Raw genomic sequence first — 25,614 nt, 5'->3', positions numbered from 1 at the left:
CACTCCTAGACCACCCCTGTTCACTTCAATGCCACCTCCCCATGTTCACCCATGTTCACCTCCAAGTCACCCCTGTTCACTCCTAGGTCACCCCTGTTCACTTCTATGTCAGCTCCCCATGTTCACCTCCCTGTCACCCATGTTCACCTCCAAGTCACCCCTGCTCACTCCTAGGTCACCCCTGTTCATGCCTATGTCAACTCCCCATGTTCACCTCTCTGTCACCCATGTTCACCTCCAGGTCACCCCTGTTCACTCCTAGGTCACCCTTGTTCACTCCTATGTCACCTCCCCATGTTCACCTCTAGGTCACCCGTGTTCACCTCCAAGTCACCCCTGTTCACTCCTAGGTCACTTCTATGTCACCTCCCCATGTTCACCTCTAGGTCACCCATGTTCACCTCCAAGTCACCCCTGTTTACTCCTAGGTCACCCCTGTTCACTTCTATGTCAGCTCCCCATGTTCACCTCCCTGTCACCCATGTTCACCTCCAAGTGTTCACTCCTAGGTCACCCCTGTTCACTCCTATGTCACCTCCCCATGTTCACCTCTCTGTCACCCATGTTCACCTCCAGGTCACCCCTGTTCACTCCTAGGTCACCCCTGTTCACTCCTAGGTCACCTCCCCATGTTCACCTCTAGGTCACCCATGTTCACCTCCAAGTCACCCCTGTTCACTCCTAGGTCACCCTTGTTCACTTCAATGTCACCTCCCCATGTTCACCTCTAGGTCACCCATGTTTACCTCCAAGTCACCCCTGTTCACTCCTAGGTCACTTCTATGTCACCTCCCCATGTTCACCTCTAGGTCACCCATGTTCACCTCCAAGTCACCCCTGTTCACTCCTAGGTCACCCCTGTTCACTTCTATGTCAGCTCCCCATGTTCACCTCTCTATCACCCATGTTCACCTCTAGGTCACCCCTGTTCACCTCTAGGTCACCCCTATTCACTCCTATGTCACCTCCCCATGTTCACCTCTAGGTCACCCATGTTCACCTCCAAGTCACCCCTGTTCACTCCTAGGTCACCCTTGTTCACTTCAATGTCACCTCCCCATGTTCACCTCTAGGTCACCCATGTTCACCTCCAAGTCACCCCTATTCACTCCTAGGTCACCCTTGTTCACTTCAATGTCACCTCGCCATGTTCACCTTTAGGTCACCCATGTTCACCTCCAAGTCACCCCTGTTCACTCCTAGGTCACTCCTGTTCACTTCTATGTCAGCTCCCCATGTTCACCTCTCTGTCACCCATGTTCACCTCCAAGTCACCCCTGTTCACTCCTAGGTCACCCCTGTTCACTTCTATGTCAGCTCCCCATGTTCACCTCTCTGTCACCCATGTTCACCTCCAAGTCACCCCTGTTCACTCCTAGGGCACCCCTGTTCACTCCTATGTCACCTCCCCATGTTCACCTCTCTGTCACCCATGTTCACCTCCAGGTCACCCCTGTTCACTCGTAGGTCACCCCTGTTCACTCCTATGTCAGCTCCCCATGTTCACCTCTAGATCACCCATGTTCACCTCCAAGTCACCCCTGTTCACTCCTAGGTCACTTCTATGTCACCTCCCCATGTTCACCTCTAGGTCACCCATGTTCACCTCCAAGTCACCCCTGTTCACTCCTAGGTCACCCCTGTTCACTCCTAGGTCACCCTGTTCACTTCTATGTCAGCTCCCCATGTTCACCTCTATGTCACCCATGTTCACCTCTAGGTCACCCCTGTTCACCTCTAGGTCACCCCTGTTCACTCCTAGGTCACCCTTGTTCACTTCAATGTCACCTTCCATGTTCACCTCTCTGTCACCCATGTTCACCTCCAGGTCACCCCTGTTCCCTCCTAGGTCACCCCTGTTCACTCCTATGTCACCTCCCCATGTTCACCTCCAAGTCACCCCTGTTCACTCCTAGTTCACCCCTGTTCACTTCTATGTCACCTCCCCATGTTCACCTCTCTGTCACCCCTGTTCACCTCCAGGTCGCCCCTGTTCACTCCTAGGTCACCCCTGTTCACTCCTATGTCACCTCCCCATGTTCACCTCTAGGTCACCCATGTTCACCTCCAGGTCACCCCTGTTCACTCCTATTTCATCTCCCCATGTTGACCTCCCTGTCACCCATGTTCACCTCTAGGTCATCCATGTTCACCTCCAGGTCACCCCTGTTCACTCCTAGTTCACCCTTCTTCATTCATATGTCACCTCCCCAAGTTCACTCTCTGTCACCCATGTTCCTCCCTATGTCACCCCTTGTTCCTTCCCTGTTCACCCTAGGTCACTCCTTGTCGCTCCTTGTTCACCTCTCAGTCACCCATGTGCACACCAATGTCACCCCTTGTTCATACTTGGTTCACCCTTGGTTCATCCCTCCTTTACCCTCATTCACCCCTATGACACACTCGTCCACTGGCCTATACAGGAGAAAATATAATTCAAATTCAGATTTTACCACCTTTTTCATTCAAATATTGCCTCCCACCTTTTTCATTCAAATATTGCCTCTTGCCCACACTGCTTTTTCTCTCACCTCCCACTTGCCACCAGGGCTATATTTAGCTGCCAAATCCAGCGTAGGTCCTTCATCTCACCTCCCAATTCCGACGAGTGCTATATTTAGCACTTGGCTAAACTCAGCGTAGATCCTTGGGATCAGCTCATCCATCGCATCTTACAGCCCACTCATGCTATTTTTGGATTACCTTCCTAAATTTGGCTCTCTTTGGTTGTGTATTTGTGGCTGTCCCCCCCCTCCAACGAAACCATACGCAGCTCCCTCCCCTCCATCAGCGAATTCTCCTGCAGCAGCCCCTCCATCAATGATAGCAGCCCTCCCTCCATCAACGAATTCTCCTGCAGCAGCCCCTCCATCAACGATAGCAGCCCCCCCTCCCCTCCATCAGCGAATTCTCCTGCAGCAGCCCCTCCATCAACGATAGGAGCCCCCCCTCCCCTCCATCAGCGAATTCTCCTGCAGCAGCCCCTCCATCAACGATAGCAGCCCTCCCTCCATCAACGAATTTCCCTGCAGCAGCTCCCTCCATCAACGAAATCTCTTGGCAGCTCCCTAGCAAGAGCCTCTCCTTGGATCGCACCAACCAGGTGCAGCACAGCTCTCCTTGCAGCCCATCTCGCACCCTCTTCTTGGATCGCATCACTCCCAGCAGCACCTCCTCTTTGATCGCATCTCTCCCGGCAGCCCTTCTTCCAGTTGCGCCTCACTTTCCCTAGCAGCCTGCAGCAAATCGCCTCTTCCTTGTGGGCAGCCTGGGAGGGTCCTTGGAACGCTTCTCTGTCTTGGACAGCCTGCTAAAAATTGCCACCTTGCTGTCCTCTCGAACTCAGCTCCTTCTTCTGATTTGCCCTTCTCTGCTCTACTCTGTGCTTCTCCATCAGCTCCCCTTCTCATCGCCATCAGCTCCCCCTCTTGTTATCACCCGCCCCACTCTCTCGTTATCTCTCAGCAGGCCTTGCCAACACCTCGTCATCAGCTCCCCTACCTCGTCATCAGCTCACCTTCCTCGTCATCAGCTCACCTTCCTGCTTCAGCTCCCCTTTCTCTCATCATCCCTTTCTCTCATCATCTCACCTTCTACTTCGTCATCAGCTCCCCTTCCTTTCCTGCTTCCTTTCTAGCCTCGTCATCAGCTCACCTTCCTGCTTCAGCTCCCCTTCCTCTCATCATCTCACCTTCTACTTCGTCATCAGCTCCCCTTCCTTTCCTGCTTCTTTTCTAGCCTCGTCATCAGCTCACCTCCTGCTTCCACATCAGCTTCCCTCCTTTTCCTGCTTCCCTTCTTGCCTCATCATCAGCTCACCTTCCTGCTTTGTCTCACTCACCTTCCTGCTTTGTCATCAGCTCCCCTTCCTGCTTCATCATTAGCTTCTACTTCACATCTTGTTCCTTCTTCATGCTCGAGAAGAAGCCCAAGTATAAGCCACGGTTGCCCAGAGATAAGCTCTTCACCCCTTTCTATACCGCCATGACGTCTCATGTAGCCTCTGCAGTGCACATGACCTCACCCATGCCTACAGCCTCTACAGTAGGGCCAACTACATCAGCCAGGCCAACTTCATCAGCAAGGCCAACTTCATTGGTAGAGCCGACTTCATTAGCAGGGCCGACTTCATCAGTGATGCATCCCCATCTTGGTTCGGACATCACTATCATCTCGGATGGAGAGCCACCGCAATCAAGACAGCAGCGGGAGGTTCTTTCCCACTCTCAGAGCTCCAGTGCCTCTTCTTCCTACCATGGGGGCTCAGATTACACCCCCTCTGCACGGAGACCACATTCAGAAGGGTCGGGTGGGCCAACAGAGATACAGAGCCCTTCGATAACCACCCCTCCTCTCTCCCACATTCGGGTTATGTTTAAACCTCTTCTGGATCCAAACCTCAAACTATCCTCAGTGTTGACATCTTCAGAGATCCAGACCCTTTGTCTAATTGAGTTCGACAAGGTCATCTTCCCTCCTGTGGATGTGGAACTGTGTACAAAATTCATAAGATCTTATGACTCTGTCATAGACACTTTTGAGTTCATGGGCTCCAGGCAGCTTCTCACACCCAATTTGGTCTCACAGTACATGGGGCTCCCTACTCTCCCTATTCAGCCTCCTTCCGATGATTCACCACATCTCCTTTCATTCCTTTCACAGTGCAAACCCAACAGGAGGGGATATGATTGCAAAAAGGTTTTGGAAGGTGGAAGCAGAGAAGTAGTGATCACTCGCTACTTCTTCACTCGCTTCTATTCAGCACCCGGGCATTACTACATCACGAAAGGTATCTGTCCTGCTCTCAATGCTCTCTTCACCATCACTTAGTATGATTTTGCATCCCTCTTCTATTCAACATTCCGGGCCACTGTTCGAAATCGCACACGCAGAGGCACACACACATGTACTTGTGGACCTCACCTCACCTACCTCTTGCACCAATGGCGGGCTGCAACGCCTGCACTTTTTCCTCCACCTTCACGTACTTCATCTTCTCCTCACCGTCCACCTTCCGTCCCTATGGTCCCCCACTTGAGATCAGCTCCACTGGCTCTTAGTGCGGCCCCAACATCCTCGGCCTCTGCTGCATCAGTCTCTGTCCTCTCTTCCTCTCCAGTCTCCATATCCACTCTTGCTCCACCCACATCTGCAGCATAGGTCCCCTCTTGGGCCAGCCTTTGGATCTTTGTCATCCGTTGCTCATGCAGGAGTTGTCTCTCCATCCATCCCCTTCGAGGCAGATTTTGATTTCCCTGATGATGTTCTTCCGGTCACTCCCCTGCCCTCCTCAGGTCTCACCCACCATGGCATGACATTACCACTTACCTTCCCTGCAGTCATGACCATTCTCCCTCCGATCATCTCATCAGGGTCAGTAGGGTGCAAAGATACGGACATTGGCCCCACAACTCAGGGGGATCCATCGACAAAAGTTATTGGAGTAGGGACCTCTACCTTGGGATCTCATGATGGAGAGGCATCAGAGCGACATTGGTTATTGAATTTGAATCTTACTTTGGGAGCCACTGGTGACGCAAAGACACCACCCCGGGTGTCTCGACGACTAACCCCTGAACCGAGTATGGAGGCTGCTAAACAGGACGTACTGGAAACTCGACCTGGCGAGGTTATTTTTGCTAGGGGTAAGATACCTTTTCAAGCTGATTGTCCTCCACTTCCTCAGAATGATATGTTGGATACCTACTTCGCATCCTCCTCAGGAGAACTATCCACCCATGAGGCCCAGATAGAGGAACAGAGCCAGGAACACAAACGGTTGCTGTATGCATTAAAGCGGAAGCGGTCTCCTGTTTGCATGGAGGAGGAGGACCTGGACCAAATTTTCACACTTCCCTTGCAAGAGACAATCGCTTCCAACAAGAAAGCATCCCGAGCTCCAAGTTGTTACCTAGACATCGATACACTAGCTCCAGTGGCAGCTCTCGAGGACCCAGAGCAACAAGGGATGAAAGCAGCCTTCGAGGAATATGGCGAACTCATTGACATGGCTGACCGAATGACCTATCGGGACAAGTATGCATGGGCTAAAAGATCCCTTCATATGGCTCAGTGCATTATAGATGACAGCTTCATTCAGATGGGTGCCTCCCTCTTTAATACTACGGGTCAGGTTTGCAAGCTTCTATCACAGAAGCAACACCTCCGCTTGGAACATGAGAAGTGGGTAGCCAGCATGCATAAAGAATTGGATACAACATTACAAGTGAAAGAAGCGGAGTGGGGAGCAACTCTACAGGCAAGGGAGGCTGCGTGGAAAACTCAACAAGACGAGTTTCAGCAGTGTCTTGCAGCGAAGGAGGCAGAGTGGACAGCTAGCAAGAAAGTTTTGGAGGACAATCATTCAGCCCAATAGGCTGAGATCTAGAGGCAGCTTGCAGCCCTACAGGACAGATACACCTCACCGGCAGAGGACAAGCATACTGTGGATCAACAAGTGGAGGTGGTGCGGAGTCAGATGAAGCAGATTCTCGAGGAGAAGGACCGTCTCCAAGTTTCACATTCCAAGTTGCAGGACGACTTCCATGGGCTGCAAGCTGAAAATGTTGCTCTCAAATCTCGATGTGATCATTACAGGTCTGGCTACCACAGATATAAATCCAAATACGAGGACATCCGCAACCTCATGGACACAGTTGAGGAGGAGGCAAAGGCCAGCCCCGGAACATCAACACACCCACCACACCCACCCCCTCCCCTTCCCTGACCTTCATCCAGCAAGCAGTAGCTCCTGGATCTTTTAGTTTGGCATTTCTTTTTGTGAGCTCTGTACATTTGGATTCTGCAGTTCTCATGTAAATAAAGGAATTTTGGAGTTGTATGGCCATGAGCCAGTTTTATTTCAGTTTTACAGTTGTAAGGCCATGAGCCCTTTCTTTTCAATTCTGGGATGTCAGCAACAACGTCACTTTCTTATTTGTAATTTATACTTAACTTTCTCTCACACAGACCCTCAGTCATTTACCGGGACGGTGAATGATAGTGGCGGGGGATCTGTTGTACTCAAAGTTGATGGCGACCCACCAAGAGTCACACCTGGGTCACGTCATGGTCACCTCAGCAACATGCCAAGTTGTTAGACCTTGGTCATACCGAGTCGTAGCGTGTTCACATATGTTCACATCTTGGTCACTCTGGAACAGACATGGACATGACTTGGACATGACTTGACTTAGACATGACTTGACATGGACATGACTTGGACATGACTTGACGTGGACATGACTTGGGTATGACGGAAGCAATACATGACTGAAGAGTGCCAAGCCTCAACCTCGACCCACCATGGTCAAAGTTGATCAAAGGAAAGTACTGGCGCAATAGTACATGGGATACACCTGTTGGTGCACATGGGAAGCAGTCCAGCTGGCCTAGGCGCACAGGCGGTACTCGTTGGTACGCAAGGGAAGCAGTCCAACAGTTAAGAGGTATAGGTGGTGCACCAACCCTCGCAAACAACTAGTGTCAGGAGCGCATGGAATAGACAGGAGAACACATGGAGCATGGGATTCACTGACCCAGAACATGCTGGAGTGTTGCGGAAGCCATCAAGGACAGAGGGGCCCACAAACGGTGGAATTGCTAAGGATGGCTAAGGATGCAAGAAGACATCCAATGGGAAGAAGGAGAGAAGATTGGCAGCGGGGGGTGGAGCAAAGGAGGAGAAGGTGAAGAGGGGGAAAGGGGAAAGGGAGAGGGACATTCTGGCAGGGGCGAGAGGCGTGAGGGAAGGAGTGAGAGGCTAGAGTCAAGAGCTCGCCTCGTGTGTATCTTCTCCGGGTGTATCAGTCGTCCTGCTTTCTAATGAGTTATGCTACTCCCCATCTGTGCTCGCTACTCTAAAATCTCTTTCCGTTGTGTTCTCCTCCCCTCCTATCCCTTCACCTGGTACAAAGGACCTGTGTCATGTGGTTGAAGTTCTTTGCCGTTCATGTCGAGGGTTGGCTTTCATGATGTTGTTCCACTTTGGTCTTCTTCTTGCTCACATCACTTCAGCACTTGTACCGCTTGCACATAGTTGACACCATCTACTGCTTGCACATAGTTGACACCATCGACTAGCACTCGCCTATGTACCATCAGTGACACTTATGGCATGCCTTACTCGCTTCTCGCACCAGTGGCCCTAGGCCTCCGGTAATACTTCCGGAAGTGTTAGGAATCCCCCCCCCCCCTCAGACGATGCCTAAGGAGAGGTATACTGGTAGGAAACCAGATATTTCTCATTTGAAAGTTTTTTGTTGCATTACCTATGTTTATGTGTCAGATGAGTTGAGATCCAAGTTGGATCCAAAAGCTAAGAAGTGCATCTTTATTGGTTATTCTCTGCAGCAGAAAGGGTATAGATACTATAATCCTTCTACTCGTAAGTTTACAGTGAGCAGAGATGTTATTTTTGATGACATGAGCAGTTGGTATAAACCAGTAAATGTGATTGATGATGTAGATGCACAAAATGGTAATGCTGTACAGAATTCACAGCAACAATCACAAAATATTAGTGGACCTGTAGTGTCCTCTAGCAATGGTTCACATACTTCGCCATGGATAGGCAGATTGAGATCAGGAGGATCTCCTCAAAGCAATGCAGATAGTGGTATGCAAGTATCACGAAAAAGAAAAGAGAAAGTAGATCAGCCCATGGTTGATGTGAATGCAAGTCACTCTTATGTGGATAGTGAATCCAGTGACTCAGAACAGAGCCTTGATGATGAGTTGGGTATTCCTTCTGTTGTTACACCTAGAGTAAGGAAGACAAGGGATGTTTTAAGAGCATCTGGTACTGAGCCTATTTTGCGCAGGTCTACTAGAGCTAGGTATCCTGTGGATAGACTGAAATGTGATGGATTCGCAGCCATTCAGTGTCTATATGGTCAAAGTGACACATGAACCAGAACCCACTTCTTTTGAGCAAGCCATGGAAAAAGAAAAATGGGAGAAAGCCATGGATGAAGAAATGGATGCCTTGGAAGCAAATGCTACATGGGAATTAGTACCTTTGCCTAAAGACAAGAATGCAATTGGGTTTATAAGGTGAAACACAATGCAGATGGTTCTATGAACAGATACAAGGCAAGATTAGTTGTCAAGGGTTATGCACAGAGATATGGCATTGATTATGAAGAAACATTCAGTCTGGTTGCAAGGATGGCAACCATAAGAGCAGTCATTGCTATGGCTGCATCAAAGGGATGGTCTTTACATCAGATCGATGTAAAGAATGCTTTCTTGCATGGTGATTTGCAAGAAGAGGTCTATATGGAGCAATCACCAGGTTATGTTCATGCTGTTCATCTTGAGTTTGTTTGCAGGTTGAAGAAAGCCTTGTATGGCTTGAAGAAAGCACTCAGAGGATGGTTTTACAAGATAGAACAGTATCTTGTCACTATTGGCTTTCCAAATTTCAAGGTAGATTTCTCACTTTATGTGAGAAAAACAGAGAAATGCATTATGCTGCTTGTCATTTATGTTGATGATTTGATCATCACAGGTCATTTATGTTGATGATTTGATCATCACAGGTGATAGTGATGAAGATATCCTTCATGTGAAAATGCTATTGAAGCAGAAGTTTGAGATGAAGGATTTAGGAGAGCTGCGTTACTTTTTGGGCATTGAGGTGATTAGATCCACAAGTGGGATATGGCTCTTATGGAGGCAGTATGGATTGGACATGCTATCCAAATATGGGATTGCAGGTTGTAAGCCTATTTCAGTTCCTTTGGAGCAGAATGTGAAGTTGAGTGTAGATATAGGTGAGCTTCTGGAAGACCCTACTATGTACAGACGCATAGTAGGAAGTTTGATTTATATGACTATTACCAGGCAAGACTGCTTTTGGATGTGGCTAGACGCATACTAAGGTATGTGAAGTCCACATTACAGTATGGACTATTTTATGAGACTGGGGTTCAGATACAGTTGCTTGGATACACTGATGCTGATTGGGCTGGTAGTATTTCTGATAGACGATCTACAAGTGGATATATGTTCTCTTTTGGGAGTGCTGCAGTTACTTGGAGCAGCAAGAAACAGCCTACAGTTGCCTTGTCGAGCACAGAGGCTGAGTACAGGGGTGCAGCAATGGCTGCATGTGAGGTAGCTTGGTTGCATAAGCTACTTTATGATATGCATCAGTCTACAAATGGGCCAGTTGTCATTTATTGTGACAACATAAGCAGTATACACTTGGCAAATAACCCAATCTATCATGCTAGAACAAAGTACATTGAGGTGCATTATCACTATGTGCGGGAGAAGGTTCTAATAGGTTTTATTGATCTAGTTTATGTCAGCACAAAGGATCAGGTAGTTGACATATTCACGAAGGCATTGGGTGCAGAGAAGCTACGCAAGTTCAGAGACCTGCTTGGTGTGCAGGAATTGGGATTGAGCTCAAGGGGGAGTGTTGAGATATCGAGCTCCATTTGTGATATGCCAGGGTGACCGTTGTGCATTTATGTCACCGACTTGTTAGCTGCAGATGCGGTTGGTACACCGCCCATTAATAATAGCTGGTGGATGACAGCTATCTTTATGTACTCTAGTTAGTGGCTCAGTTAGTATGCCACCTTAGTTAGCTAAGTTTGGTTTGAGACCCACATATAGGGTTCACCTATTCCTTTTGTAATTAGAGTTCTTTTGGCTTTCACAACTAAGAAGAGGAAAACTGTTTTCAGCCTCCACTTTTGTGTATATTCCCCCATTGTGTATGTGAGAAAGCTGCAAGTGAGACTCCTTCCTTCTCTCCTACTCTCTTCACAAAAAGTGCGTGGGGGAGGGAGCTAGAACGATAGCAAGAGAAGAAGTGATGGCGGGGAGAAGGAGAAGAAGAGTGGGGGGGGAAGCTATGGCAAAAGGGGAAGTTCAGGGCAGCGAGTAGGGAGCAAGAGCAAGCCGAAAACTCAAGGAATATAGGATATGTATATTGAATTCTGCTATGTAAGCTAGATTCTTTTAGTTCAGTTATTATTTAGTAGAAAGAAAGAACATCCTCAGGAGGCCTCACAAGCCTATGGGACAAAACACGCATCAAAAGTATAAACACCAAACATCAGTTATAGACTGAGAGTCTCTTGGGTGTGTGTATAACACTCACAAAATTATATAGGTTAGCTACGGTCTACTACAAAAGACAATCGGCTTGCATTACATCAGTTTAAGACTAGGAGTCTTTAGGTTTGGATATGAAATCTTTGATTAGTGCTTTTCTAGCATCAGTAGAGCCAGGAAAGTCTTCTACTTTCTTTGGCTCACTATACATAGAGGCATACGTGTGGGTACTTGGCTTCAGCAGATGGGTAGACCCTCTTTGTGTATGCGTTGTCAGCTTACAAAGGAATCTAGCAAGCATTGTTTATGAAGCTGCTCCAACTCTAGAGTGGTCTGGACATGTATCTTCAGGTTGTTCTCAAATGTTACATCCGAGTTCTTTCTGATGACATGGGGTGCTGCCCTTTGGGGGAGAGGATCTGGAGCCTTTACTCTCTTTGAGTCTAAGCCAGGAGATCACGGTTTCTTCATGCAGCGTCGCCAGAGACGGGGTCCCACAGAGGACAGCATCATGGAGCCACAGGATTTGCTTTTGGTACCCGTACCAGCTCAGGATTCCCTACCTACTTCAGCTGCAGGGTCAACCTGGGAGGTCATTTCCAGCATTACCCTATGGCGGATATGGTGCTCGCGATGTTCTTTTGTCCTTGGGGGCCATTTATGCACAGAGACTGACACTCTCGCTTCCATTTGGGCGGAGATTATCTTCACTCTCAGGAGTCAGTGGGAGCGGTGTACAGGCACCTCTTCGGCAGCTCGTGGGAGACTTATATCCTTCATGAGGACATGGGACTGCTCCTTGTTTTTTCATTTGACCCATTTTGGGATGTCGTGGCATTTTAGACCACCACCTTTAGACCACCACCATGGCTTTTTTGCCACATTGTTGAGGCTAGGGATAGAGTACTTTCTCTCCCACCTGTTGTATGATTTGTTTTGAATGGAATATATCACTCTTTTAATTTAAACAGCCCATTTTTCTTCCTTATGAGCATCCTTCACTTAGTCAATTCAGTGGCACTGAGTTGGGGTGTGGTGTGGGTGCTGCTATATTGTGTATCTGCACTACTACTTGAATGATTTCCTGTTTTCCTTGGTTTCTTTTGGCAGTCCCTTGTTCATGGCTCACAATTCGTCTCAGCTAGTGAGCGGGCCTGCACAACAGAGCTTATTCTCATGCTACTCTAACCGAGGCACATACACACGGAGAGGCCACACAGAGAGGCGATGCCCAACAGTAGGAGAGGCCGCACGGAGAGGCGACGCCCAGCACAGTAGGAGAGGCGACACCCAGTAGCAGGAGAGGCCATGGAGATTTGTCCTTGATAGGAGTGTTTTGATAGGAGTTTTTGGCCTAGCAGCGGGAGAGGCTATTGTAAATAATTCTTTGCATACGGGGAAGGCATCTTTGCAAACATGTAGAGGGGCGGGGAACAAGGGAGGGTTGCGATGGAGGAGTATGAAGCTTTTGGAGTCGGAGTGAAAGTCTTCACCTAAGGGCTTGGCCTCTCCATCCACAGTGGCCTGCATATATTATTCTGGGCCCCCTCTGCTATGCCTGACCCCCAGGGTTAGCTTAGGGTTCAGCCCAAACCTTGGGGTTAGGTAAGCTTTGTTACAAAAGCCTCCTAGTGCTCCTTCTGTTGTTGTCTGCAGTGGTTTGAGTGACGAGCTGACGTGACCTACGGCGTGATGGGCTAGCAAGCCAACAACGAGTGACAGCTTGAGCGATGCTTTGATGTGGAGTTGACGAATAGAGGGAGAGGCGACGGAGAGAGTTTCTTATGGAGAAGTTGACGAACGGAGATAGCTACGATGGGCTGGCTACGAGCAATGACGGGATGGCTACGAATGGAGCTGACGAGTGGTGTACTGAGCGACGAACGAAACTGGCTACGAATGGAACAGAACACACACACGCGCACACACACACACACACACACACACACACACACACACACACACACACACAGATGTATTAATGTCCGCGGGAGGCCTCTCTGGCCTATAGGACACGTTGTGCAAAAAAAGTGGATACATATAAGCCTCAGTGGGGCTTGACGCTCTAGGGCCCTTGCTGAGTACTAATCTATGCCAGCAAAATAGAGTGCACGATTGTGAACTTGGGCACTACTTACCTCCAAGTATATTGGAAAGGTTACTATTATATAAAGGAAATTATTAAATCGATCAGGTGGCCTATGCTCCGTGGTCAGGGTTGAGTTTCCTGTCACCATCCAAACCAACCAATTGTCAAAACAATGAAGTTGCATTCGAGAAGATAGGTAATGCCTATATTCACTCGCTTGTTATCTCTTTACCTATGAACTTGAACATACCTTTAACTAGACTCTAAAAAGATACATAATCCTCTAAGCAATATTTTTATTAAAAAAATAATGGGGGGTATTAAGAGACTAAAATAATTTGAATAAGGAGATAAAGTAATTGATAGTGGTGGCTCTTTGGTGAGCTATGAAAATATATCGTATCTACGTCTATCAATCCGTCTCGCGCTGTGGTGGGGGCGCGGTCTTCTTGATCTCTGAACTCTTTGGTCTAGGGTGACCCCTCGTCTCTGTCGGTCCCCCCTGAGGAGAGTTGTGATAGGTCCGACCTTAATACAATGTGCTCTAGGCACTCTCAATCTTGTGCGTGATCTCCTTGTCCCTCTCTCAGTGGTACTATGTTGGCTCTCTTTGCTGATCCAGACTGCCCTCATATCAGCTAGCTCCTCCTCCTCTACTCTACTTTGTCCTGGAGCTGATTCATACGTATAGAAGTTTATGATGCGTTGCTGTGTCCAGTTAGTCTCCATGTCCTGTGGTCTAGCTGCCTTCTGCTGCTCTTTGATCCGTCGCAATTATGTCTCCCTCTGCGAACGGTGCATCTCCATCAAATAGAACCCAATATAGACCTGGTCATGGAAATGGATCAGTCCTGCTAGTGGACCCCGAAGCCACTCCCCTCCAGGTAGAGATAGTGGTAGCGTCCTCGTGATAGGGCATCAACGTAGAGAGGTGTCATGGTGAACTCTCCTTGTACTATCTCATGTGGGACTGAGGGCTTACACCGAATCATCCTAGACTCCATGATCGCCTATAGCCACTCAAATTTCCTCCACTCTACCTTCTGGAAATCACATCCCCAGAAGGGCGTTGCATACATGGCAGTCGGCCACACTAGTGTATTGAGACGCTAGCCCTTCGTCGATGGATCTTGCAAGTGTGCCCGGAAGCACTGTCGCTCTAGTCGAGCCAAAGCACTCCGTCGTCGTGTAAGTCGTGCCTGGGCTGCATGGGTCATCGTGAAGAGGGGTCCTGTGAAGACTGCTCCCAATGCGTGTACACTATACTATCTCCATTGGCTCGCCTCGATAGGTGAAGCTGAGTCAGTGGAGCACTGCCTATGAGGTGTTGAAGGCCATAACCCTTGTTTTCCCAAGGTTGACTGTCAAGTATCTCTTTTGCAAAAATGCCTCTAGAGCCTCAAGATGTCTCTGCATCCCTTCCACAGAAGATGATATAAGGACTATGTCTTCAGCGTATGGCAATATCTGTATCATGAGGTCGGCCAATAATGATACCTCCCCTCCTAGGCGGTTGATGAAGGATGTGATCTCATCAATGTAAAGTCCGAAGAGAGTTGATGAGAGGGTGCAGCCCTTCTTCACACCGATTGTACTCTCGACCCAATCCAATAGACCATCTGGGGCACGAGCCCTGCCTCTGACTGACTCATATAGGCTCATCATCCCCCAGATCATTGTCTTTGGAATCTGCATCTCCTGTAGTCTCTTGATCATGCGGGAACATGGGACTGTGTCAAAGGCCTTGCGAAATTCTACGAAGCATGTGTAGACTTCATGTGTCTAGACCTCGCATCCTCAATAATAGCCCTCAGAGTGAAGATGTGATCTAGTGTAGAGTGCTGCCTCCTAAATCCTGATTGCCCTAGTGCCCGTTGTCCCCGTGCCTTTGTATGACTGTTGATCTCCCTCTCTAGTACCGATCCATAAATCTTGGCTAGTGTGTGGCTAATCATGAGAGTGTGGTAGTTCCCGGTGTCCATGGGGTCTCCTGCTTTGTGTATGGTTGAACATATGTGCAAGAACCAGGGCTAAGACCTCCTGCCCATGTGCAAAATGCTCAGTCCGTAGACTCTCGTGGTCTTGTGCCTTCTGGTTGTGTAGCCGGCGGAGCACAGCCAATACATTCTATGTGGTAAATAAGTGACAAGTAGTGGGTCTGGGCATAGAGGACATGTCCGGTGGTGCGTGCATTGGGACATCATATAATGAGCATGCATAGGGGTGCCACACTCCCAAATCAGCGATGGGGATGGGTGGCTTCCCTTCCAAAAGAAACCCCCATCCAGTGGTCGGGTCCCCGCCTCAAAACGATCTGATAATCTCATCCATCCTGTGTGTGAGGAAGGCTCGTCTCTTGTGGCGTATTAGCCGTGGAAAGATCTGGTGAGTCTCAGACGGCGTCAAATGACCCAAGGCTCGCTCTCATGCGAGATCGGCTTGCGCCTCTCTGCACTCGTCGTTAAACCAAGGGTTTTGAGGCATTTCCCCATCTCGGTCCCATGTGGATTGGGACGTAGGGAAGGATCTAGTGGTAGTGTCCTGCATTACTGAAGCAAGGGTGTTCGAGGCATGGGCCAGGTCTATATCATCTCTTGGTAGGGTCCGAATCTCTCTAGTCAATTGACTCATGTATACTGGGTTGAGGGCACAATCAAAGTGGATCTGGGTATGAGCAAGTGTGGCAGGAGCTCTCTCTGTGACTGGCATGGTACCTGAGATACGGAAGGCCAAATATGAGTGGTCAGCTCCGAGTGGAGGAGGGGAAACTGGGAAGTCATGTATCCGCGAAGCGAAAGCTAGAGGGCCCAGCAGGTAGTCCACTGTGCTTTTCCGTCCGCCATGTGGGAAACAAATGAACTCTCCAGATGATGGCGATCTTTGAAGGCCATTGTAGGTGATGAGATCATGGAGCACTCGCTCGAGGACAATGCCTATGAGACGGTCGCTAGCATGACAGCCTAGTATATCGGGGTTGCACATTGCAGTCTCGTGATGGGGGAAAGCAAACTCGACCTGCAGCCACCCTTGACAATATCTGGCAAGAAATCATCAGCACCCTATGTGCCACTGGGAGCAGGGCATAGAAGGTTCTAGGAAGACTGATGGAAGGCACGAACAATTCTGCAAGGCATGGCCTGCAAGTTTTTCTACATTTTGACAGATCGAGTCATCCGATGGTTGTATAATCCTCCACATTGGCTGTTTGAACCGGCTTCTGCAGTACCCTAGGCAATGAGCTAGAACTCTAAAGTGCCGCAGGATAGCCAGCTCTCTGTTCAGCGCCTCACAAAATGTTGAAATTTGAACTTTTCAAGGAAAAAAAAAGATGATGTAGAGGCCTTCCATGGTACTAGAGTCGACCCACCCTGGTCATCCCTTACGAACCTTTTCTAGGCATGTGATCCCTTGTCATCCCTTACGAACCTTTTCTAGGCATGTGATCCCTTGTCATCCCTTACGAACCTTATCTAGGCATGTGATCATTTGAAATGGGATATCTGTGTGCAGAGGTCGTGCTGTGAACTCTACAACTATGGCATAATGTGGAGTGCATCCCTTCCCGCAATCATAGGTGAGGGCATCATGACATGTAGTCTTTCAAATCCAACCAGTTTTGTCCTTGTGAGGTCTACTATCCAAAAGGCTCCCATATCATATCGTTGGTCTGAAGTCATAGAGGAGGGATTTCATGTGCACATGCTGAGAATGGGCCTGGAAACACTGTCTCTCCAATCTCTCCAACAGGAGGAGTTGGGAGGGGGTAAAATTGGAGGGAGCGAGGGGATAGTGGGAAGACAAGGCAAGGAGCAGCAGGAGTGCAAGGGGGAAGTAGAAAGAAGAAAGAAAGAAAGTGTATTAAAGACTTCGGAAGACCGATGGGTCTATGAGACTGTGAAAAACCTGATACAATGAGCTGTGGTAGTGGAGCTACTAAACGAGCATCCACACCAATGCAAAATGCAAAAAAATGCAAATGCAAAATAGCAGTACTAAGTCATAAGTACAACATAGTCATATCTAGACTCTATGTATCTCAATCTCAGCATCATCGTCAACATCATCATAACCATCATCATCATCATCAGCAACAGCAGGACCTCAGGATGGATGAGGCTGTGGAAGTGGAGGCATGAGGTCAACAATAGAACGTTGACACCTCCCAAGGGTGCAGTCCTGGTACGTCTCCTGGTTGCAGTTCTGCGTCTAACCGGGGCCATCGTGACCCCCGTCAGTCGGGCTGCGACCCTAAACAAGGAGGGGATGTCGCCAAGTATGATCTGTGAGTCAACCCTCTGTCTGAGCTATCAAGTCACAGGCTCCGGGTCACAGTCATGTCGAAGTCTCGCCTCGTGGGATCTATGTGATCTAGCTGAAAGAACTCCGTGATAGAGCTTTGAGAGGTATCAGTCGAGGAAGAAGTCTGCTTCTTTCTGCATGCTCGGAGTATCCTATCTCGGTGTCTGAGCACCTCATGAATGAAATCAGCCAAACATCGCCAGTTTGGGTAGGAGAGAGACGGGCCAGAACCCCATCACTATCTCTGAAGAGGCAATAGAAACGCCCTTGGATCTCATAGTAAACAGGACGCCTGAAGATTAAATGCTCCTCTATCTCAACCTCTTGCATGTCACACAGTGTACATATGCGCCTCTGCCTGGGTAACCGCTCTGCTCTGCCGCTCTTGATGCGAAGTCTGTGTGAGGAGACCCGGAATTGCCCAAGAGAGATCCTCAGCGAGAGGGGTAGGGAAATCTGCGTGTATCCTAGTGGATTGATAAAACCCTCTGCTGTGATATGTAAGAGGTGATCTTTGTAGAAGCCCAGCTTCACTAGAAGATCACTCGGGCCCAACCAAGTCCGAAATGTGTGTAGGAGATCCTCACGGATAACCTGGTTGGCCTCGTGTGATAGGAGGGGAGAGAAAGGAGCATCCATGCTGTACTGGAAAGGAGGTAGTCTGTCCATGTGGAGCCCTAGCCCTGCAAACCATCTCTCTGTGCATGCATACCAGCACCTCTGGTCTCCCTCTGCTGCAAGTGCCATAGAAGAGGGCAGTGCTAGCCATGGTATCCTGCTATGCCTGGATGTGTAGTCCCCATACTCCCTGACTCGGTACAGATACGTTATGACCTGAAATGCGGCATCTAGCTGTAATGGGGGTGATCCAAACTCCGACCAAATGATCTGGTGAGGGACGGATGGCTTACCACGGATCATCCGTGATAGCATGAGAATTTGTAGCCGCTCCACCCTGGCCCACTTTGTATTCGACAAGTCTGGCCTCCAACATGGACTGCCATACATCCCTGCTGGGCGGACCAAGGAGTCCAAAAGCAACCCTTTGGTCCATGGATCCTGAAAGTGAGAGTGGAAGCACCGTCTCTCTTTTTTTTTTTTTCCGAAAAAACAGTGCTTATTATATTACTTCGAGAACAAAATACAAGAGGTCAGCTTATAGCTGACGGGCTGCGTTCACAAACCGGACGCAGCCCTAAAAGGTAGCATAATAAATCATACTCTCACGGAGGGATATGCTGAGTGTGAATGAACAGCCATCGGGGTGGTGAGTAGTGCCACCGAAGGCCCTGCGTAGTCTGCTCGAAGAAGAGGCTCTGTGTGTCCCAAGCCTGGAGGAAGCGTCTCCGCTTCTCCTGACCAGCCCGGGAGTCTCCCTGAATCTGGTCCCACTGGCCTCTGAGGGTATGAATAATCTCACTCCAAATCTCCGCCATGATCTGGGCAATCGATAAGGAAGTGCCACCGAGGATCTGCGCGCAGCGCGAGGTCCAGATGTGCCATCCTGTAATGCTGCTGATAATCTCCCAGACTGGCTGGCTCTCCCGAACTCCTGTAACAGCCTCTGCTAGGTGCTGTGGGATACCCTCGAGCGGCCCCCACGTCCCCTGTGTGATAAGGAAGGTGGGGTCCTGCTGGCATGCCTCGAACAAGTGATGAAGACCAGGTGCGGTGCTGCACCAACAGAACGCGCCCCAAGTGATCACTCCTAGCTCTGGTGCTGCGCGGGTAAGAAGCCCGAAGGTCCACCTCCACACTTCCTGGGCGCGCGTGCAGCTCCACAGGCAGTGTTTTGGTGACTCCTCGTCCGCATGGCAAATCTGACAGCAACCGTCCTGGCCTATCTGCCTCAACCAGCTCCCCACTGGGAGACCTTTGTGGGCAAGAAGCCATAGGAAGTATGAGATCTTCCGCGGCCGCCAGCTCTCCCACAAGGCCTTCCAGAATGCCTGCAAAAAGAACCTGGAAATACCCTGTGCGTACCAGCTAGGTCGCTGGGTGGGGGGGCGGCTCTGCATCCTCCCAAGAACTCGCCTGCCCAGAGTCGTGCTGTAAGCGAAGAAGGAAGTCGGCCCCTGTCCTGTCACAATCTCTGGCCACCACCACTCTCCTGGGTCCCACTCAAGCTCTGACAAGGCCCGCCCCTCCCATAGCCAAAGACGCCAAAGCTGCAACTGGTCCTGCTCGATACTAGGGTCGGTACGCCAGACCTTCCCCAGAAGGCCTACGACCCTAACCCTCTGCCACGGGAGTAGGGGGTCGATGAGCGCATCCTCTCTCCTGAGTCGTCCATCCCCTGAAACCGCGAAGAAGGCGATAGAGGAGTCATCCAAACGTCCTGCGACCACCAGTGGGATGCCACGGGGGGTGAACTGTCCCAGCCAACGGGTGTCTCCAGGCATGAGGACCTGAGGCTCAGGTGGAGCCAACCAAGCGGCTGGGATCGCTCCGTCAATCTCCGTGCGTCTCGCCTGGACTCCACGTGCACCTCCAGCTGCGACTGCAAGATCGGTCATCTCCAGATGTCTGTACGTATCCCTCCAAACCCGAAGGGACCGGGCTGGCCCCCTCATCCAGCCGTCCCACCTGATATGTGATCTCTCCCCCAACTGAAGACCCTCGGCGTCTCTGACCTGCCCATTCCAGACGAGCGGCTGGCGATCGATCTCCTCCTGACAGCTGGGCTGGGACTGTATGAGACTGAGACAAAGCCGCCTCCACACCATGAGGAGGCTACGAACGAGTGGAGAACGGGGCTGAGTGAGCGGGGCAGAAGTGAAGATCCACCTGAGGGACGGTGGCCACTCTCCACCTCGGCGCGGGACACAAGAGCCTATTCCCTGCTGAAGCAACATCTTCCACGTCTGCCCCCCCGGGGTCAAACCGCGGATGACAAGCTTGCCTAACAAGGCCTGACTCTGAAGCTCTGGATCGATAACCCCCAGGCCACCCTCTGCCTGCGGAAGAATGACTGTCTGCCAAGCAACCCTGGCTCTGGTATCTCTAAGACCATCCTCCCCAGACCAAAGGAAGTTCCGAACCAACCTCCTGAGCTGTGCCACGCTGGATCTCGAGAAGCACCAGCATGAAGCCACATACCAAGCCGTGGCTAGAAGGACCTGGTTAACTACCAGGGCACGACCTGCAAGAGACAGCTTAGCAGTACTCCAGAAAGCCAGCTTCCGTCGGATGGAGTCTAGCACCGGGAGAAACTGCTAAGCTGGCGTGATGTCTAGGCCAACCTGGAAGCCAAGGTATCTAGCTGTCTGTCCTCGTGGAATCCATCTGAAACCCAGAAATCGCCCCCACTGAGAACACGCCCCAGGGTCTGTGAGAAAACCAACTGACTTGTTCCAGTTGATTTTCGCACCAGCGGCCGAGCAGAAGACCTCCAAGGCCATCCGCACCCTCTCTAGCATCCTCTCATCATCCTGGACATAAAGGGCTGTATCATCTGCGTACTCCGAGTCCAGAAGCTCCGTGTCCTCCCGAAGTGGAAGGCGAACCCCCCGGATCCCGGTAGACCTCGCCCGAAGGTAGTAAGTCATGGCCTCGGCGAAGAAAAGAAACAGGTAAGGAGCAAGGGGGCAACCCTGACGCACTGATCTCTCCAGGCTAAAGCGCTCACCCATCCTGCCTCCAATGATGACCCTGCTAGACGCTGTCCTGTACAAAGCTGAGATACCCTGAATCCATCCTGCGGGGAAACCTAGCCGCTCCAGAGTCCCCTCCAAAAAGGCCCAGTCCACGCGATCGTAGGCCTTCTCAAAGTCGAGAAGTAGAATGGCAAGGTGTGATCCACTGTGCTGAGCCCACTCCGCCGCCTCTGAAAAGGTGAAGACATTATCCAAGATACTGCGATCCTGGACAAAGCCTGTCTGAGTGTCGTGAATGAGGTCTGGGAGTAGAGGCCGAACTCTGGCACTGATCATCTTAGCGAGGATTTTGTAGGCGGTAGTAAGGAGAGTGATCGGACGCCACTGGCGGATCTCCTGTCTATCTCCTCCCTTCGGGATGAGGCAAATCAGACCCGAAGAGAGGCTCTCTGGCATCAAACCGCTGCTGAAAATCCCCTGCAGAGCTGCGAGGAGGGGCTGATGGATCTGGTCCCAGAAGGAAATGAAGAAAGCTCGGGGAAGCCCATCCTCTCCTGGGCATTTCTGTCCGTCGATAGCCATCAAGGCCTCCAGCATCTCATCCGAGGTAAACGGCGCCAACAACATCGCCTGCATGCTAGGCTGGACCAGGGATGGAATGTGCCTCCACACCTCCTCACGAGCACGACTAGCACGAGGGGCAAGCGGCTCCTGTTGGAAGAGGGTCCTGTAGAAGTCAGTGGCCAACCCCAGGACCTCCCCCGAATCCGTAACGATGTGACCTTCCGCTGTCCTGAGACTCTGAAGCTGATCACCTGCAGCTCTCTGGCCATGCGTCCTGAAGAACTCTCTGCACATCCGATCACCCTTCCGGGCCCAGAAGGAGAGAGAGGCGTGATAGGAAAACTCTGAGCGGCGCTAGAGTGTCTCCTCCAGGAGGGCTCTGGCTCGAAGGGCCTGGATCCGAAGCTCCTCCGAGCCCGGGGAAGCCTGCTGGAGTCGCTGAATGGATGTGAGGTCCCTCCGAAGAGCTCTCTCTCTACTCCACCACTCCTGACGAACCTGTAGGGCTGCTAGCTGGCAGATCTGGCTGGACTCCTGCAGAGCCTGCGCAACTGAGTCCACCAAATCCGTACACTCCCCCCAATCTCTGTCCCAAAGACTGCAAATACTGCTACGCACGTCCTCCCTCGAGAAAATAGAAAGTGTCGTCCCTGGAACTATACCCGCCTGACCGCCTCTACTGATGGCCCAATCACTGACATAGAATCTATCAAGCCTCTCCAGGAGTCTGCCTCCCTCCCTGCGGAAGCCCCAAGAGAAGTCCAGGCTCCCGTGCCAACGCCGGAAGGACGGGTCTCTCCAGCTGTCCCTACCTCCTGTCGCGAAGATGAAGGAGTCCCAAGCTGACTGCTCTGCCTGAGCCATACCTGTAAACTCCGGACCTCTGCCCTGCTGGTCCTCCAATGACTCCAGATTGTTGAAGTCACCTCCAACAATCCAGGAATCCATGACTGGAAGAATCCCTGTAAGTGTCCTCCAGAAAGTGGCTCTGCATCGGAGGTCTGTAGGAGCGTAGATATTGAGTATTCCAATTTTGGATCCCTCCAAATCCAGGCCTACCCAAAGGGCTCGTCCTGGGATCAACGTGCCATGACCGAAAACTCCCTGGGCTAACTGCTCGCACACGGAGGTACAGACACCCCCACTCCTCCCCTGTGCGCCGATCGAGGGCTCCCAGTAAGTGTAGGAACGTCCAGGGAGAACCTTCCCGCAGCTACGGGAATGAGCCGCAGAGAGCTTGTGCTCCTGGAGCAGAAGTACATCCAAACGACCAATCACTGCAGGCTGAAGTTCCTGCCGCAAAATGAGCTTCCTGGGACCACGGGTGCCAGAAGAGTGAAACCCGTTCACATTCCAGGATACGAGGTGTAGGCTCATGGCGAGGGATGGGGGGCTGCGAACAACTGTCTGCTTGCGGTCGAAGTCGATGAAGAATCAGGCATGTCGGAATGGAGGCGCTGCCGCTTATGAGAAGGTTTGGAGGGGGAGACGGGATCGTCCTGCCCGTCCTTCAACACCTTCAACAAAGGCGAGAGGCCTTTGGTGCCATGAACAAATGCTTTCTCGAGCCAGCTCGAGATCTCTGAAGTGGTCATCCCATAGAAGGTGCGGAGTTTCTGATGGGACCAAGCTCTGACATCCTGGGGGAGAGGCCATGACGGGGCAGGTCTGAGGATCACAATCAGTCGGAAGCGTTTGGCGGCGCAGCGCCACCGCAAGCGCACATCGCCCTCGGACCACTGAGTCTCGAGAAGCTGCCCACCGGACGGGCCTATCCAGGAACAGACCTGGGCGTGTGTCTGCTCTCTGAGCGCCTCCCAAACCGTGTCGTCTGTCCAGGTCTCGGTGCCATCGCTGAGGAACGTGAAGGCGAAGCTAGGGCCATCCCTAGGGGCCAAGGCGACAATCTTCCCATCCGCCCCTTTGCGGAGCAAGAAGATGCTGATGTCGAGATAAGCCGGGAAGGTCCCAAGGTCGGCCACGTCCAAGTAGTCCCAGGGGCCTGATCTGTAAAAGTCTCGAGGAAGTGCTCTCTCCTGAAGCTGAGACCCATCAGAGTCTGCCACTGAGGGGCTAGCGGCCATGGAAGCCTGCTCCGGTGGTGGTGTAGACTCCGGGTGTCCTGCCAGCGGGGGGGGAGGGGGAGGAGGCTGAGGGGCAGGCGACTCGAGCTCCACGGAGGCGACTGGCGGAGCAGGTGGAGGAGGCGGAGCGGGGGCTGCCCTCGACTGGGAAGCCGAGGGTGCAGCTAACACTGTAGAGGAGTCGAGGGGGGCGGAGGGAGAGGGGGGATGGGGACTCCTCTGGAGCTGGGGCTGAGAGGGAGGAGAAGGAGACTGAGGAGGAAGAGACGGAGGCTGAGGCTGCGGGCCGGGCGAAGGGAGGGGAAACTGGGGAGGGGACTGGGGCTGAGTGGAAAGGGGCGGGGGAGCGGGAGAGGGGGGGATCTGAGGCTGTGACGGGCGGCCTGCCGTCGACGAAGAAGCTCTCCCAGGTCCCTGGGGCGGCTTCCTGTCAGGTCTCTGGGGTGCTGCTGCCGGAAGGGTAACCTCTGCCTCCTTGCCTTTATCCGAAATCTTCTTGTTCCTTCCTCTTTTCCTTCTAACCTCGGTCCAGCCACCCACTAACTCTGGACCGGGCTCCGCCTGCCTCGGCTCCTCCTGACGTGACTGTCCAGGGGGGGGGCGGGGGCGGAGGAGGCGGGGGCGGGGGGGGTCGAGATGAACTGGCGAAGCGTGGGCACGCAGCCGCCAAGTGCCCAAAGCCATGGCACCTCAGGCACTGACCTGGCTGTCCGGTGACTATCATGCTCTGGGTGATGCTGCCGGCATCTGTCACAATCTCGATCACTGCAGGGAGGGTCGCAGGGTCTGCCACAGCCACTCGGACACGGGGGGCTCCTGCCGTGGTCACCGCATCGGCGAAGGTGTCGTGCATAACCCATCCAAAATGGGAGCCCAAGTCCCTGACAATCGGCCGCAGCTCAGCAGCAAGCCCTGGAAAAACTAGTGTCACTGGGTAGCGAGGTATACGGAACCGAACATCAAAATCTGCTGCGCTGAATCCACGGTACCACGGGACTATCATGATAATCTTTCCATCCACCGATGTGGGGGAACCGGCAATCAGGTTGCTCGCAGCTTTCTCATTGGAGAGTTTGAGCCAGAAGATGCCCCTTCCCATAAGGGCCACCTCCTCAATATGGCCATCCTCTAGCAGGAGAGTGGACTGGAGCCAGTCCCTGATGGCTGCTCTGGAGGGAGAGTGTCCAATGACTCTACCGTAAATAGAGGTACGGGCAAAGTCAGTGGCAACCTCCTGCACACGGGATGATTGTTGCTCTGTCAGGATAACGCGGTAGGCATCTGGAGAGGGAGGGTCCGACTGGGCCTCCGGATCCGGGCAGGGGGCCGCCATACCGCCAAGACTAACTGCAAGGGAAGCACCGTCTCTCTAGTCTAGCCAATGAAGCATATCCTCTGCTCAGGCGTGCATGCATTGCGGGTCTCATGGTGAAGATGGGTCTCTTCCTTGTTTTCTGTCTTGTCTTCCTTGTTTTATGTCTTGTGACCACATCATTGTTGAATGCTCATCACTAAACATGCTAAAGCAGTGTCCCTCCCTTGCAGATAGATAAAAATCCAGCCTTACTATCCTCAAGCATTCAAGGCTGTATGCTTAGCACTGAGCTCGTTATTCTTACTATTACAAAAATCACCATGCAGCAAAATTCTAGCAATAAAGATCGCATTATGCTTCGAGGGTAACAATGCTACACATAAATACTTCATCTCTCAATATGAAATTTCCTTGTGGGTAAGGGAGCATTTTTTGTCTTTATATTCAGATTTATGGTTAGTGTGTCCAAGCCTATTGTTAAAACGAACTCCGTCTGTCTTTTATCACATATGGAGCTGCATCTTTTGAGTTTTTTCTGCACGAAAGCTAGTAAGACAGTCTTGTGCCCCACTTTGTTTTCAAGTTTACGAAAAC

The 25,614-nt window shown here is 51.3% G+C and overlaps 1 protein-coding gene across 1 annotated transcript in view; it reads left to right on the top strand.

Annotated features, from left to right (window-relative positions):
* The window catches only part of LOC147901170 (ketose-bisphosphate aldolase class-II family protein), a 386,949-nt gene that overhangs the window by 250,481 nt on the left and 110,854 nt on the right, over positions 1–25,614 (top strand). The gene's annotated exons all lie outside the window — the stretch shown is intronic.

Source organism: Dipteris shenzhenensis, chromosome 6 (genome assembly GCF_047967505.1).
Source record: "Dipteris shenzhenensis isolate YYH24624 ecotype China chromosome 6, Dip_SZ_1.0, whole genome shotgun sequence".
Lineage (NCBI taxonomy): Eukaryota > Viridiplantae > Streptophyta > Polypodiopsida > Gleicheniales > Dipteridaceae > Dipteris > Dipteris shenzhenensis.
The sequence above is the reverse complement of the archived record's forward strand: the minus strand, read 5'-3'. Positions and strand labels throughout refer to the sequence as shown.